Consider the following 16205-nt stretch of genomic DNA (forward strand, 5'->3'; position numbering starts at 1 on the left):
CACACACCTTTACACCTCCCTCTTATTCATTGGAAAAAGATGCTTTAGCTGACGCTTTAGCTGACGCTCTGAGAGATGGTCCCTGTCACAGGTCAACCTATGTCTGGGTTTGTTTCTATTTAAAATGTCAAGATTGTTCCTCAAACCAATCTTAACCAAGATAAACCCAGCCATATTAAAAACAGCAAAACTAATAAGCCTAGTTTGGAAAACAAATGTGAAGGCAGATGTGGCAGTAGGGTACCTACCCAGTGAAAGGGTAAAATATGACAAAAGACTGGTATCTTTTATATAATGGAGCTATAACCCAGATCTATAATGTTTCTTAGAAAGCATTCCCTTAGCCTAGCCACTTGCTTCTACTTCCTTGGATTGTAGAACAATTAACAACACTTTTGCCCCTCAGAAGTATCTCAAGTTTGAGAGAGGGAAGTCTCCAATTCAAATTCCAAAATAGATGAGCCTGAGAGAACTCTAAGACAGATAGACAGATAGCTAGCTATCCCACACAAAAGGAGGAAATTTAGAAAGATATATTTCAGTATCATTTCAGACAAAACCAGAAAAACTCTTGTATGAAGAGCTAAGAAATGGAACATCTATCTAGTTACCGTGAGTACAACACCCTCAGATCAAAGCCACATTCCATACTCTTAGTGGTGAGTGATAAAAGATTTGAATTTGGATAATCATAGTGTATTTGCATCTGAAATTTGTTAACTAGTAAAGAAAAAAAAGAATGTTTAAAATAAATACTACCAACTCCTTTTTGACATCTGTAAGAAAGAAAAGATGTGTAGCTATGGATACATAAAAATAAATAAAATATATATTATCTCTTTCCATGAAGTGAAAAAATCCCATTTATACACTGTCATCTTAAACTGTGGTTGTTTACATTATATATATAATCATAACTCTATTCATACAATATTCATAATCATATTCATATAATCATTAAGTAATCATAACAACTGCAATGCATGTACCATGTGAAATATGAAATGTGTGCCTCATTGGGGGCACTGTGATTCCATGGATATCAAAATGCTACAAACAATACCCAAAAAACTACACAGGCAACCTCACTAGCATATCCATGCTTTAACTTCACAACAACAGTCCTGCTCAGTTATGTAAAACCCACAACCCTTTCCAAAGAGCAGCAATGTTGTGTTGCTTGGCGCATTTTCCAAACCACTCTGGGGCTACAAAACCCCACAGCTACACAAGTTCCATTTGACCATTTCCTCTTGTCATAATCCACAACTGCCAACACTGACACTAGATCCTTTCCTCTTTCCTGGATTCCCCAGGGCCTAAATCCCTCTTTTGTCTACCAAACAAGGAATGCAGCGATTTGAGGGCACACTTGCACACACTCTCCTGCAGGAACACTGTTTCCTGTAACTCCCCGACTCAAAGCAATTCAGACCACTGGCACACAGGTCCCCCAACAATGTACTGACCCAGTTTTATATGTTGATATGCCTGCATTTCTCTCTCTTTTAATCTGTTGCACTGCAGGCAGAAGGGAGCATATCAATGTTTGAATCTAAGCAAACAATACTTTCAAAAGGATTGCTGAGGGAAAAATTATGTTAAACTGATAATCCAAGTAATTACTCCTGTAGCTAGTATTAAAGACCAAACCAATTGGAAAAGTTTACTACTTCCCTGAAATCTTTTGTTTAAATAATTGTTGCAAAGACTATCTTTGGGAAATATGTTTTATATTCCAAGCAGATTTAAAAAAAAGAAGAATAGAACAGGACTACAAATTTTAATCATAATCCCCCAAATTTGCTACCATCAGACAGTGTCAGCCCTAGGTGCTAAGTGTTATATGTGAACATTTTGTTTAAATAAATACAAAGTTCTTTCATGCTTTTAATTATTAGTAAATTATAATATCCGGCAGAGTAGGGGAAGTACAATCTGCATTCCCCAACTCCAAGTTCCCTCTCATCCCACCTCCCTTCTACCATGGCCACTTTTGGAAAAAAATGCCAGTTTATTAAGATTTGTTCTTCTTTAACAATTCTTCATATTTCTTTCCATCTGTACAAATAACAAACTATCTACTAAAATTCTACTAAAACAGTACAATAGAGAGGAGGTGACAACATTTTCAAATACATTCCCCTTAATTGTTATATGTTTTAAAAGTTAGTTACCTTACAGTAAGATACAAAAATGCATTGGACATGAACACAAAACTAAACTGATATGCATTTATAAACATACCTAACCTGGCAAGGGAACATACAAACAATGAAACGATGACACATTATAGCAAGGCATACGACTATAGTTTATTTCTTACCTACTTATTCTACTGTACTAGAAAGAGCAAAACTTCCAGCAATTATGTAGTTTGTATATATTTAAAAACCAATAAACATTTTTAAAAAACCTTATGATAAGCCTAGAAACATGTAAGTAAATACTATCCAGGAACACTGAATAAATTTAGACTAAATAAATAATAGTTTAGACTGACGACTGCTATATGTCTAAAACTTTGGATGTTTATATCATTTAAAGGGCAAATATGCACTGTCCTTTTAAAAACTTTGATGTTGACCACTATCTTAAACATATTAAACTGGAGATGGGGGGAGGGGCAATAAAATCTGAATTAGTTTATTATACTGGTAAGTAACTAAGCAACATAAAGATTGTGATGTTATCATACCCTTCAACTGAATCTTCTCCCTCTGAGAAACAAATACATTTCCTCTATTCTAAAACTCTGCTAATTTTAAGTGATAGCATTAAGAGAATAACAACTTTTCAAAGGAAAAAAGCACTGCTTACAAATTATACATTTAATGTATAGAATTTCATGAACATTGTAAATTTTCAATGAAAAAAAATAGTACCTGTATTTATACAAATATGATGTTTGCTAATGTTTTGTTTTGTTGTGCTGGGAATTGAACTCAGGGGCACTGTACCACTGAGCTATATTCCAGACATCTTTATTTTGAGACTGTCTCATGAAGTTGTCCAGGCTGGTCTGAAGCTTGCAATTTCCTGCCTCAATTTCCCAAATAGCTGGGATAACAGTTATGCACCACCATGCCAATTTGTTTGCAATTTTATTTTTATTATGTAAGTGCACATGTATTTATTTAGTGTGTGTGTGTGTGTGTGAGGGGGCAGGGGGTATATAGGAGGATGGGTGTTCACGGATGATAGGCAAGTGCTCTACCACTGAGCCACAAACCCAGTTTGTTTGCTAATTTTAATAAGAACAAAATTGAACTGAAAAAATTCAAATGCTCAATAGAAAACAGTTAAATAGAAGCAAATTATATACTTTTAATAAAGCAATGCAAGTTGCCATTAAATCATGACAAATTCCATAAACAGAATGAAAAATATTAGCTACACATTTGATCACAAATATGTCAAAATATTTTACTTAAGTTTACCAAAATCAAAGTGAGTTAAAGATTAAAACATTAGTTGTATATTAGAAAGAGAAACTGAAGAACTGGAAGAAAAAAATTAATAGCATACCTTGTTGCACCTTTTAAATTCTGGAATAATACGAATGTATAAACTACTCAAAAATGACAACAGAGAGAACCAGTCTTGGGTTTCTTTACAGACTAAGTCCTCCTTCATACATTCCTCCTCACAGCAAATTTGATAATTTTTATAGTTTAAATCTATTTTTTAGCTGGTTGACATTAGTCACCTGTGGATTCAAACTTTAAAAAGCATACACACACGCACGCGTGCGTACACACACCAACACACACTAAAAAAAAAAAAACACTAACCAAATATAGCTAATTATTGGAAATAACAGACATCAAGATACATAAAATTTAGCCAGGCATGGTGGCACATAGCTGTAATGCCAGCTACTTGGGAAGCTAAGACAGGAGAATCACAAATATAAAGCCAGCTTGTACAATTTAGTGAGATCCTGTTTCAAAATTTTTTAAATGTAAAAAAAGTAATGGGAGTCAGGGCTACTGGGAATGTAGCTTAGTGGTAAAGATCTTCTTGCCTGTTAGGCCTTAGGCCCTGGTTCCAATTCCCAACACAGCAAAACAAAAAACAAACAAAGATGTATATTGTGTATACTGTGGATGGTTTATAATAAACCATCCACAATATACAACTACATAGATTTAAATGGACATTGCCAGATTTGACATCTTGCGGCTTCTGATGATTTACATTACATAACATGCCATATCTTTGGTGAATTTTTTCACTCACCTCATCACCAAATTCAGCTTCTAACCCTGTAATCCATAAGTTTTCCTCAGCAAATCTGCTGCTTAGGGGGCTGGGAGCACAGCTTACTAGAGGAATGTTTGAGTAGCATGCATAAGGCCCTGGGTTTCATCCCTGATGTGGGGGCAGAAGAGATCTGCTACTTATTTTTCTTAAAGAAATGGAAACACTAATATTGAAACATACTTAGACACTTTTATTTTTCAGTACTGTCATTTTGTTGTAGTTGTTCTAAAACTGAATTAAAAAGACAAAGGGGAATAAATCCCATTTAGAATAAGGGTCACCATTATGTGACAAAATGGAAAGAATGTACATTTAATCTTATGTCACACCATTTTTTAATGAGAAAATAAACCAACTAAAGTTAGCAGGAAAAGTTAGTGGGGAAAGGATGTGATATATTAAAGTGTCACTGGCCTCCAATGTGCCCGAGGCTGAGGATTTGGCATAGTTACATACATAGGATTTGGCCAGTTCAACCTTCTGCCCTCACAATCCTACCCCAGGGGCAGGGTCCACAAAGAGTATGGACTAGGCCCTGTTTATCCAAGTCCCTTGCTTCTGGCTTTCTTTGATCTCTTGTCTCTATAGTTTAGAACCCTTTCCCTCCAACCGCAAAATATCTTATCATGGAACTCACTATAAAAACTTCCCTCACTAAAAAAATCTAACTTCAATTTATTTAAGGCCATGCAGTTACTCAAGCAGATGTACAAAATATGTGGGGGTTTTGTTTTGTTTCGGTAGTACTGTGGATTGAACTCAGGGTATTGTGCATACTAATTGAACGTTCTACCACTGAGCTACATCCACAGCCCCCAAAATATGTGTATTTTAAATACCCAGAACAAATCAATAAGTGTTCCCAAATGAGCTGTCACTAGCACTGACTCAAGAGAAACAGCAACAGTAACTCTGTCCTATAGACCATCAACCAAACATTCTTACTTTCATTAAGCAATAGGAAATAGTTCTTTCTAAAATAGTCTAAGATAGTACTAGTTTAAAAAGAACAAACTGCAATGTTCATTGCTAAGTGATAAAATACAGCTGGCTGTTGTGATATAAAACTATACATACTTACATCTAGGGTAAAAGAAGTACTATGGTCTCAATGTTGGTATTCCCCCCAAATTCATAGTTTAGAACCTATTCCCCAGGGTGACGGTATCAAGAGGTAGGACCTATGGGACGTGATTAAATCTTGAGGCTTTTGTCCTCATGAATGGGCTTGGTAACCTTATAGAAGAGGTTGAAGGTAAATATCTTGTCCCTTCCTCCATGTGAGGGTATAGCAACAAGGCACCATTATCACCCTGGAAATCTGCTGGCACCTTGATCTTGAGCTTCCCAGAATTATGAACAATAAATTTATATTATAAAGTACCCAGTCTGAGGGATTTTGTTATAGCTGCCAAAACAGGCTAATAAAAGAAGTATCAAAATCCCTGTGTACCTATCATATAACACTTTTAACTTGTAAGCATACGTTTACATATTCACGTTAAGTATGTAGGCATAAAGTTGGGACCATACAGATACCCCTGGAGATGGGAGACAGAGGAGCAATTTAAAGATGCACAAGATCAGCTTATAGAGGAAGATGCAAACAGACTTCTTCAGTTAGGGAGCTGGGTAGCTACAGATTCTGGCCACAAAGATTGCTAAATGCTCCAATTAACAAGTAAGATTTCTGCTGCACCTATATGGGGAGAGGGCATGTGTGTGTGCCCACACATGTGCACACATCCATAAACTAAGAAGAAGAAACTTTGGACAGTGGAAAGATTCTGGGTTTGGAAGCCTGTTGACCTAGATAATCATAAGCCAATCCAATTCTTGGTTTCCTTGGGATCCCAACAACTGACCTATCTATTTCATAGGGCTTTGGAGTGCTAACTAAGGTGAGGGCACTATGTAGATTAAAAACAAGACACAAAAGAAAGGATGTGTCCTCTATGAAGTATGTTTGCACATGGCTGCGGAACTTTATCTGCAACATGAGGAGATTACTTTAGCCCTTTGCTAGCAATAAATACATTTTGGGTTTTATCATTTCCATCTACTCAGAAGTAAACACACTCTGAAGGAGGGTAAATCAGTCAGGTGAATAGTAAACTGACCTGTGGTTAGTTTTTAACAAAAAATAATAGGTACTTACCAGAGAAATCTTTAGAAAGAACTTACAGGTCAGCCCATTTAGAGTTTTAAACTTGGTTTTGTCAATTTGGAAAGACATTTAAATTTACTCCCAAATAAGTTTCTAGATACATCCAAGAAACTATATATAGTCAAATTTTCTTTTTTTTCTTTTTTTTTTTTAAAGAGAGAGGAGAGAGAGAGAGAAAGAGAGAGAGAATTTTTTTTTTTAATATTTATTTTTTAGTTCTCGGCGGACACAACATCTTTGTTTTGCATGTGGTGCTGAGGATCAAACCCGGGCCGCTCGCATGCCAGACAAGCACGCTACCGCTTGAGCCACATCCCCAGTCCTCAAATTTTCTTTAAAAAAAAAAAAAAAAACTACTCCAAACACCATGAAGAAAAATAATAATGTAATCAGTCAGAGACTATGAAAAATATAACACACGTACACATGTATCTGACAAAAACCATATCCATGATGTATAAAGAAATCAATAACAAATATGAATAACCTATAAAAAAAAAAAGGTAGGCAAAAGACTTAAACAAATACTTCACAAAAAAGATACAAGAAGGGTTGGGGATGTGGTTCAAGTGGTAGCGCGCTCGCCTGGCATGCGTGCGGCCCGGGTTCAATCCTCAGCACCACATACAAACATAGATGTTGTGTCCGCTGAGAACTAAAAAATAAATATTAAAAAATTTTCTCTCTCTAAAAAAAAAAAAAAGATACAAGAAAAGCCAGTAAACCATATGAAAAGATACTCAATATTTTTAGGCATCAGGGAAAAGCAAATTAAAACCACAATAACGGGCTGGGGATATAGCTCAGTTGGTAGAGTACTTGCCTAGCATGCACAAGGCCCTGGGTTCAATCCTCAGCATGACCACAAAAATAAAAAGCAGAAAAAACCACCACAATAACATACCATTTCATACTAACTAGAATGACTAAGAGCAAAAACATTAAGAATTTTGAACATTAGTGAGGATGTGCAATAACTGGGATACTTACGCACTGCTAATAGGAGAGTAAGATGTCCTGTCCACTTCTAAGAAGTAATTGGCAGTTTCTTTTAAGTTGAACGTACATCTACCTTATTCTACTCTTAATAACCCCCCAAAAGAAAACATGTTGACAAAAAGATTGATACAACATTTATAGCAACATATTTATAACAAACAAAATATGGAAACAACCCAAATGTTCACCAACAGAAGAATGGATAAACAAAATGTTATACAATTATACAATGGAATAATACTCAGCCAAATTATAAAAAAAAAAAATGCAGACAAATCTGATTCCCACATAACAACAAGGATGACTACTTGAAAGCATGTTAAGCAAAAGAAGCCAGCCATGAAAGAATGCATTTTGATATTCCATTTATATGAAATCCAAGTACAAACAAAACTTAAGACAGAACTCAGAACTATAGTTGCATCAGGGAAGTAGGCTAAGAGACTGATCGAATAGAGGCATGAATGGATTTTCTGGAGCATTATCTTGGGTAGTAATAAATACACAATCTGTTTATAGTTCTATTTACAAAAATCGTATTCTATTTTTTCTCTTTTCTTTTTTGGTGCTGGAGATCAAACCCAGATCCTCACACATTAGGCATGGGCTCTACTACCTGAGCTACACCCCCAGCTCTATATTCTATTTCTAAAGTGAGATGTTCCACTTGTGACTCTATCCTTCCCTTAGTGAAAGCAGCTTGCTTTTCCAATCAGAAAGTCAAAGTCAATGAAACTTCCATCTGGCTTAAAAAAGAGAATGTGTGTGAACCGTGTTCACTGTGTTCATACACACGATGCAGAAGAGCGTGTACACATGTACAGTATATGAAAACTTCAGAAGGAAACATGCCAAATGTTAGCAATGAAAAACAAAGTTGGGGGCTGGAGTTGTGGATCAGTGGTGGAGCACTGGCCTGGCATGCGTGAGGCCCTGGGATCAAGTCTCAACACAAAATATAAATGAATAAAATAAAGGTCCATCGACAACTAAAAATACAAAAAAAAAAAAAAAAATTTAAAAGCTGTTGTTTGATAATCTCTCTTCTCAAGGTAAAAGATCCTAAAAATGTAAGATTAAAAAATGGCATTAAATATCAAAGACCCAAATGTAAGAGCTAAAACTATAAAACTCTTAGAAGAAAATAGACATAACTCTTCATGATCTTGCTTTAGGCAATGATTTTTTAGACATAATACAAAAAGCACAAGCAGCACAAGAAAAAATAGATAAATGGGACTATATTAAAGTCCAATTCTTCAAAGAACATCATCAAGAAAGTGAAAAATATTTGAAAATCACATATCTAATAAGGTAATCATATTTCACATATATGAAGAACCCTTATAACTCAATAATAAAAGACAACCAATTTAAAAATGGGTAAAGATTCTGTATAGATGTTTTTCTGAAGAAGATTATACAAATGGCCAATATGCACATGAAAAGATGCTCAATATTATTAGTTGTTAGACCACAAATAAAATGCCACACTTCACACCCAGTAGTATAGCTACAATGAAAAGGCAGACAACTGGCAAAGATGTGGAGAAAATGGAACTCATGAACTACTATAGAAATGTAAAAGTGTGATCATTTTTGGAAACAGGATTTTGGTACCTTAAAATCCTAACTGGAATTGCCATATGACCCTCCACTAATTCCACTTATAGGTAGGTACCCAAGAGAAATGAAAACATTTGTGCATTCTTTCATAGCTGGTTTCTTTTGCTTAACATGTTTTTAGCATGGTGGATGGGGATCACATTTTTGTGTTTGTTTGTAAAACCTTATATACCAATGTTCACAGCAGCATTATTCACAATAAACAAAAGATGGAAACAACCCAAATTTCCATTTACTGATGAATGGATAAACACAATGCTGTATATCCATATATTGAGCAATAAAAAGGAATGAAGTATTGATATATGCTAAAACATAGATAAAGCTTGAAAGCATGCTCTGTGTAAGAAGACAGGCACAATGGCATATGATATATGATTCCATTTATATGAAATATTAAAAAATTGGTGAATCTACAGAAACAAAGTATATTAACGGTTTGTTAGAATTTGGAATGAGGTGGGAAAATTGGAGGGGGCCAGATAAGGATATTAGGTTTCTTTTTGTGGTGATGAAAATGTTAAAAATGATTGAGAGTATGGTTGCACAACTCTGAATATACTAAAATCCAATTTAACTGTACATGTTAAATGGGGGAATTGTATAGTATGTGAATTGCATGTCAACACAGCAGCTTTTTGACAGGTTGGGAATATATCTTGTTGGTAAATCACATGCTTAGCATATGCAAAGTCTGGTCCCAGGCATGGTGGTGCATGACTGTAATCCCAGGGGCTCACAAGGCTGAGGCAAGAGGATCCCAAGTTCAAAGCCAGCCTCAGAAAAGCAAGGCATTAAGCAACTTAGTGAGACCCTGTTTCTAAATAAAATACAAAACAGGGCTAGGATGTGGCTCAGTGGCCAAGTGCCCCTGAATTCAATCCCCAGTTTCCACCCCAGTGAAATGCCCTGGGTTTGTTTTCCATTGCAACAACAACAAAGCTGTTATTTTTTAAATTTTGCCTGAAACATAGTATTCAATGAATAAGAAAATGAACAAATAAAAGAATGAATGAATGGACATATATCAAATGTGAAAGAATATGGTTTTGGAGGCAGAAATGGTTTTAATTTCAACTTTGCCATTTACTAAGTGCTGGATCTCACTGAGGTTTTAGTGAACCTAGTTAGGAATGATAATGAGATAATTGCTATAAAATGTTCAGCCCAGTAGGAAAAGTCCCTACTGCTCATTAGGAATCTAGCAGATCAGGCTACATTAAAAGCAAAAATCAGTGCAAAGATAGTAATAATATTTTAGCTAAGTTGGGTAGTAAGTGTGTGGATGTTCATTTTATTACTCTTTATATCCACATAGCATGTATTCTTTTGCATGTATCAAATATCACATATCTTTAAAAACTGATCATAGGCTAGAGATGTAGCTCAGTGGTGGAGTCATGCTTAGCATGCATGAGGTCCTGGGTTCGATCCCCAGCACCAAAATAGAAAGAAAAGAAAATATCATAAAATAAAACAAAGAACAACAATGAAAAATATATAATGCCAGAGGACCAGATTTTCACTTCTTCATTACTTCATGATTTAGACAATACACATAGTTTTTTAGAAAGGACAATGTTTTAGTTATTTCCATGGCAACAAAATTTCCCTCTCACCTATCTTCAAGAAACTTAAAGCCTAGGTCTTTGCTAACTGACGTGGTGATGCACATCCGTGATCCAAGCGGCTTAGGAGGTAGAGGCAAGAGGATCGTGAGTTCAAAGCCAGCCTCAGCAATTTAGCAAGGCACTAAGCAACTCAGTGAGACCCTGTCTCTAAATAAAATTCAAAATAGGGCTGGGGATGTGGCTCAGTGGTCGAGTGTCCCCAAGTTCAATCCCTGGTACCCATTAAAAAAAAAAAAAAGCCTATTGTTCAGTTTCAATCATTTCTTCCAAATTAACCTGTATTAGGTACAACTTTAAAATTGGATAATTTTTGGAAGAAGATCAGAACTCTTCTCACAGGTAGCACTGACAGCACTCAAATACCTTCAAGGACACTGTACTTGTATCATCGATACCTCAGATAGTGAGAACTCTCAGGAACAGGATGTCACGCAGCTACTTGCTTCCCAGTGTTTATAATCCAGGAAAGAGTATCTTGTATCCCATAGTGCCTGGTATTCTATAGTTTCACCCTATATGTCCAAGACTTTATTCTCTGTTGAAATTTATCAAATTTTGGAAGAAACAGTCATTTATACTGTAGTATGAATTCATCAGTAAAAACTCAATAATTGCATTTTCTTTCATCTATGAATAAAGACATTTAAAGTTGGAAGCAGAAAATGTTCAAGGTAAAGAACTGCAGACAACCTAATCATTCTGCCTAGAGCCCAACCTAATTATTTCCATCCTGTTAATTTCCAGCTAGACAATTCATTAAAGCTTCCAGAAATGAGTCATGATTAAGTAAGAAATTTAGAATGTCAGCACAATCCTCAAGATTTAAACAGAAATCCTTAGAAGTTCAAATCTATAAATGGGGTCCATACCCAGGAATAAGAAAGGAACCAAGTTATCTGATTATAATTTAATCTCTTAGGTCACATGTCAGACATGGGAATAGCTCGGTTTTATGGCCAAAATCCTCCATCACAAATAAAAACAGAAATAATTAGCTCTATGGAAATATTTATTTATTTATTCATTTATTTATTTATGCATGCATGCATGCAGAACTGGGGATTGAACCCAAGGTTTCACACATGCTAGATGCTTATTCTACCACTTAGTTATATCCCCAGCCCTTTTTTTTCTATTTTATTTTGAGATGGTTTCACTGTGTTGCCCTAGCTGACCTCAAACTTGGAATCATCCTTCCTTAGTCTCCTGAGAAACTGGTATTATAAGGAATATTGGACAGAAAGAGCATGACTTAGGTTTCTGGTAAATGTATGCACATGCTGTGGTAAAAATGAACTAGGAAACTCCTTAACCAAATAGAAGCTAACCACTTAGATAAATATTTATAATTTACAAAGTTTATCTCACTAGATGAGAAACAATTAGAGTGTCTAGTTGGGATAGAGAGGAGAAACTACAAGTTTGGTGATCCACCTAGGCAAGAGTTTTATTTTTGTCCATTGTTTATCCTCAGAATGCATTGCTCAGAATGTATACAAGAAACATACATGTAAAACACACACACACCCAAATCCACCTCTTTTATTAGAACTTTGGGTGCAGAAAGGTAAGACTTAGTATGTATTAGGCTGACAAATCTCATCAAGGAGAACCTGAACAACCTACCTCTATGAGCCAGGGGGCATCTTTTCTGAATTAAAACTTCAGAGGTCATTGACCTCATCACCTCAGGCTCAGCAACTAAAAAAGTTTTAGTGAAGACTGCCTGCCAATTCAGCTAGAAGTTATTTACACTTTCAGGAACAAAATGGACTAAAGAAGTATGAAACAAATTACATTCTCAAATGTGAAACAAATACCAGAAGTAAAATTACTTGAGTTGTAATTTAGATATGATAATTGGCCTAAATCAAACATAAAGCTTATATTTTTAAGACAGAAGCCCTTGTGCTGTCAGTAAGTATAATCTGAACCTTTAACTTTAGAATTTTTATCAATAGCTGCAATATAGTTTCAGAAGCTGGCCACACCCTTCAGTCCCTTAAATAAGGAAAATTATAATTATACCACAATTGCTTACTTACACCTAAAATATAAAGGTTCAATTAATTAGTCATCTCATACTTAAAAGGTCCAGTCGATATAAATATGTGATAACTCTACTCAATGCTATTTTTCCTGCGATAGTTAAGAATAATAAGAATCAGGATTTTTAAAAGTCTGTAAGGTTATGCTTCAGAAACTTCTAAGAGAGCTGATGAAAATAGTATCTCTTTTCTGTCCTCAAAACCACTTAGATTGTACAAGAAAATTAAAAAATCATTCCACATGAGAAAACCTGCTTTGAATCACTTGAGTTCAAGGGAAATGGCACTCAGTTATCATACCCTGCATGCAAAAAATATTAAAGGAATGTAATTGCCACAAGAAACACCCAGGATTAATACTTACACAACCTCCAGCCAGGACTTCCGCTGGAAGTGGAATAGAGCCATCTCTTCTGGTAAATTTGTCCCGGACAAAATCATTAACCTAATTAGAAAGATAATATGTCAGTTAACCAGGATTCCCAACCATTTCCTCTACTGTTGCTTTTCCAAGTCAGCAAAATATTTGTCTCATGATAAAATTATTTAATTTGCCAAAGGTTTACATATAAATGTAAAGTTTTACAAGTGTCTTGATAGTGTACCAGTCTCAGCAGCATCAATTTTAATTTTTAACTTAATCTAAATAAATGGCAATCTAAATAAATGACTTAAGTTTGGAGAGAAAGAAACTTACAGTTAATTTAATGGCCTTTTCTGGAGCAACTCCTATTAGTTGTGGTATCAGACCTAAGTAAAGAGAGAGAATCAATAGCAATATAAATTACTAAATACTTATACAAAAGCACAAGAAGGAAGTGCTTTCTTCATACTATTTACCCAGCAAACAGTTTAGGGCTTTAATTAAAATGGGGCAAAATGATTACCCTAACAACTCTATAAATGTATGTAATAATCATTTACAAGTCAAATATAATGTCATGTTTTCTTGAGGCTATAAGTCCTTTTCTTAAACATGCTTTGTTAAAAGCCTAGCTATCTAGTACCTTCTAAAACAGTACAGGAGGAAAGAATAGAGTCTATGGGATTTCTCTACTCTGGGAATACTGCCAATAGCAACAGAACCAAATTCCCTCCCTTGTTACAACCAACAATATACAAACATATACAGACACTTTATGGAAGTTAATGCTGTCTACCTGGAAAACCTCTGAATAGTGTTTTGTTAAGTACACCCAAATTTTACAAAAAAAATAATGCTATTGACATAACAGCCTACAGTAACTTGATTATTATAGAATACCAACTCCCATAATTTTCTCTTCAGAGAAATCCAGCATTCAGTATTCATCTATTTAAAAGGAAGCCACAACTGCAAAGAAAAATGAAGTTTCTAGTATTATCTGATGAATATTTTCTATTAAAAAATGCCTTTTATATTTGCATTTACTAACGTGTCAACCTTAAGACATTTTAAAAGAATCTCCTCAAAACAAAAGAAACTGTTATTCTTAGAAAGTTAAATTTCCCAGGCAGGTTGCAAACTAGGAAAAAAAAAAAAAAGTATAAATGATTCAACATCTGTAGATATTCCAAGGGTTCAGCTCTCTAAAGCACACAGCTTATCCAAATTGTTAGCATCTTTAAAAAAAATGTATGCTAACAATAAACATTTTATATCCTTAAGTCATTCAGCCCAGGGAGTTATATGTGTTTGCATGCTCACTCACTGCTGATCTTAAGCCTACTTTGAGGACAGTGCTGAGTGATGTTCCATGAGTTGAGCCAGCAAATAATCATGCATACAGGCTACTGTCAGTCAAACTGAATTATCAATGGCAAACACAAATCTGCACATACCTTTCATGGATAGCAGAATGATTTAAAAGAATGAATCAGCAGATGGCAGTCTTAACTTTCTAACTCTCATGATTATCAGGCCCTATTATTTTTAATCTAACTTCCATACAACCATGCCAGCATGGGTATTTGTTTTACAACTTGCCACACTAAAGCTTGTGGAATTTTAATAAAGTACTGACTTGTGTCATGTTATCATTGTTGCCTGCAAAGAAATTTAGTTAATCTGTCAACAATTTTGTCAATCATCTGACAAAATAATGGACCAGCTCTAAACAATATATGACAATCTCAATAATCACAGTGCTCACATACAGAACTCCTAGAATCTTCTCCCTAAAACAAAAATCTCTCATTTAAGGACTGAGTTTATCAGTTCATATCCCAAATAGAGCCAACAATCTCTTCCCCCACTTACTGTGTTACACCCATTTAATTAGTATGATACCTCTTCCACATGAAATCTTGGCCAGGTACAGTGGCTCATACCTGTGTGCCCCCAGTGGCTCGGGAGGTTGAAGCAGGAGGATCACAAGTTCAAACCAACCTCAGCAATTTAGTAAGGCCCTAGCAACTTAGTGAGACCCTGTCTCAAAATTTAAAAGAAGGAAAGAAAGAACGAAAAAAAGAAAGAGCTGGGATGTAGCTAAGTGGTTAGGTGCCCCTGGGTTCAATCCAAAAAAGAAATCTTCTGTGAGCATTTATCCTTGGAAAGGCTAAACCATGCATTATATATCCAGGTTTCTTCTAATTAAGAACATTCTTTTTGTAGACTAAGGAAGAAAAAGGTCATTTTTCAACAATGAAAAGATTGGTGATGTCAAAGAGAAAAACAATCATACTGCCACGCAATTGATTCCCATTAAATAAACTCTAGACATACAGGGCTTAATCAGCTTAAAACAAGCCTTCACATGGGCAGATCTACTTTTGGGAGAATGCACACCTCTTCTCATGGAATATACGCTATACAACCAGAATTTAAAAAGGTTACAGTTGTGAATTTTTAAAATTTTTATATTAAATTTTTTTTAATTTTTATTAATTTTTTGAGCAAAATTAATTAGATTTATTCTCAAGAATGGGGTATTCGAGCCCAGTTTAAATTCAAAATAACTCTCTTCTCTTATTCTATAAATGCCAAAAACCAAACATCTTCATCATGCTCTCCTTCAAATAAGTGTGTTAGTTACATTCTTAACTTGAATACTTAAACATAATGCTAATTAGAGGTGTTTTTTCTTCTGTCCATGAGCCTATAGCTTTTTTATTTAAGTTTTTTTAAAATACATTTTTCTAAGTTGTAGATAGCCACAGTACCTTTATTTTATTTATTTATTTTATGTGGTGCTGAAGATCAAACCCAGTGCCTCACATGTATAAGGCAATTGCCCCACCACTGAGCCACAACCCCAGCCCGAAGCCTACAGCTTTGCTCAGGCCCAATCTTTCTTTCCTAGGAAGAAGTTCTAAGCCAAACAGTTCAACAAAGCTCAGAATGAGCTTAGGGATTAATGAGCCTCTGTGTATAAACAAACAAGTACAGTAAAGTACATAAATATTCTGGACTTGAGCATGTTGAGAGTATTTTCAAAGAATTCCATGTGGCGCCCAAATGGATTAAAAAATTGATCCCCCCCCCCCCCA

The 16205-nt window shown here is 35.2% G+C and overlaps 1 protein-coding gene across 1 annotated transcript in view; it reads right to left on the minus strand.

Annotated features, from left to right (window-relative positions):
* Positions 1 to 13587, minus strand: part of Slc25a12 (solute carrier family 25 member 12) — a 21898-nt gene extending 8311 nt beyond the window's left edge. Inside the window, exons 1-2 of the mRNA XM_048812485.1 lie at positions 13435 to 13587; positions 13102 to 13182 (exon numbers count right to left, since the gene is read on the minus strand). The gene's annotated coding sequence lies outside the window, so the exon portion shown is untranslated. The remainder of the gene's footprint in view (positions 1 to 13101; positions 13183 to 13434) is intronic.
* Positions 13588 to 16205: the final 2618 nt, after the last annotated feature.

Source organism: Marmota marmota, unplaced genomic scaffold (assembly GCF_001458135.2).
Source record: "Marmota marmota marmota unplaced genomic scaffold, marMar, whole genome shotgun sequence".
NCBI lineage: Eukaryota > Metazoa > Chordata > Mammalia > Rodentia > Sciuridae > Marmota > Marmota marmota.